Raw genomic sequence first — 2,224 nt, 5'->3', positions numbered from 1 at the left:
CCCCGCATGCACGCATGCTTTCTCTCTCAAAAAAGAAAGAAAAAAAAAAAAAGAAAGAAAATAGAATGACGTGATCTGATTTTTTGAGAACACTTTCTAAATTGCAAAGTGTTACGTATTACTGTCATTGGATGAATGAACCTGTTAGATTTATAAACTATGCTTCATGAGTCCCGCATTCAGTGTCCGTAGGTCTGTTCTAGAAGATCACTTATCTTTTTGCTGCTCTCATTTGCCCAGATACTGACAGTCACTTTTAAAGAGAAAAAAAAAAATCAATATATCTTACGCCCACTACAACCTCTTGGGGTTAAGGTTGTGGACTCCGTAGCAACAACCTGAGTTTCGATTCCAACTCCACGGCTTTCTAACTGTGAGATGTTTCTCAGCATGGCTCACCTCAATTCCCTTATCTCTAAGGGGGATGAAACCAAATTATTTTTCAAAGTCACTGTTGACATTTTTCAATTGTCTAGGTCATACAGGACACTCCTGGGTGCTTTGGGAGAAATGGAAGTTTTCAGTAGAAATGTATTAACTATTGGAGAAATCCCATGAAGGACATTAGGCCTCACGGATCGACATGCAGAGGTACCCACGGCTGGTCTTCCCCGGAGAAAGTAGTTCTCCTGGGGACGTGAGACTCAGGCAGGACCTAGGGAAGTGCTGGAAGAAAATACGGGATTAATTCTTTTCCAGCCTCCGAGTGAGAAAGGCCTTTCTGACTAAGTTTCATGTTAAAAGAAAGGATTGCAAGCTGCCCACATGAAATAAAATCTGCGACAAGCTGGGCAAAAATGTTCGCGATTTCTATCACAAAGGGCTCCTTAAATACAAGGAGCCCCCGGATATCAGTAGCAAAAAAGACCAACCTTCTAATGGAGACAAGGGCAAGTGATGTGGGAAGATAGTTCACAGAAAAGGAAACATGGCTCTTAAGTCTTCTTTTTAAAAAGGCTCCAGAGAGTTTGTTTTACCCTCTTTGTTTCCTGTGTCTTTTTAGCTGTATATTCAATTCCGTGTGTGTGTGTGTGTGTGTGTGGTTACTCTTAAGATCTTAACGTGTATATTTCCTTAAACATGTCTGAAGTTACTATATCCAGTCTCCACCCAAAATGATAAGGAATTTAATTTTTGCTTAGGTAATATATTCAAATGGAAGAAAATTCAAAGGTATAAAAGGGTATACAGAAAGTAAAATGTCTCGTCTACCAGTACTTATGGTCAGCCAATTCCTATGCATGAAGACAATCACCTTTGCCAGTTTCAAGTTTATTTTTCTAGGGATCTTGTATATAAAAAAATTATGTGATGGATTCTTTCATTTTGATTTATTTTATGCGAATGGTGGGACACTGCACACTCTGTTCTGCATTTTGGTGTGTGTGTGTGTGTGTGTGTGTGTGTGTGTGTTTTACTGAGCAATTCTGAAAGTGTTTTGTTTTTTTAAAGTAGGCTCTATGCCCAGTGTGGGACTTGAACTCAGGACCACAAGGTCAAGAGTCAAATGCCCTACCAACGAAGCCTGCCAGGCACCCCTGTGAAAGTGTTTTAATGTTTGCAGTGATTCATTCCTCCCCTGTAGATGGAATGTAGGAGAAATCCATGTTCACTGTTATAATCAACTGACATGTTATAGTTGTTAATGCAGAAAAATCTAACTCTATACACAATATATTTATTCTATAATGTATCAAAAATGTATATCATTCATTTTCATGGCCAAATAGTATTTCAGTATATGACCGAATATTGAGGTTGTTTCTAATTTGCACCCATTCTAACAATGCTGTGCTGAAAACCTTGTCACGTATCATTTTGTGTGTCTACAGTGGGACCCACCTAATTTTCAAAACCCATTAAAATAATTATTTTTTAAAGATTTTATTTATTTATTTGACAGAGAGAGATCACAGTAGGCAGAGAGGCAAGCAGAGAGAGAGGGAGAAGCAGGCTCCCTGCTGAGCAAAGAGCCTGATATGGGGCTTGATCCCAGGACCCTGAGATCATGACCTGAGCTGAAGGCAGAGGCTTTAACCCACTGAGCCACCCAGGCGCCCCAACCCATTGAAATAATTATTATTGAAAATTAATGCTTACACAGATTCACTAACCTATTTGATATTATGATTCATGCATCCCACCCCTTCTTGCTGAAGCATATATATATATATATATATATATTTTTTTTTTTTTGTAAAAATTTATTTATTTGCTTGAGTGG

The sequence above is a fragment of the Neovison vison genome, chromosome 11 (assembly GCF_020171115.1).
Source record: "Neovison vison isolate M4711 chromosome 11, ASM_NN_V1, whole genome shotgun sequence".
Lineage (NCBI taxonomy): Eukaryota > Metazoa > Chordata > Mammalia > Carnivora > Mustelidae > Neogale > Neogale vison.
The sequence above is the reverse complement of the archived record's forward strand: the minus strand, read 5'-3'. Positions refer to the sequence as shown.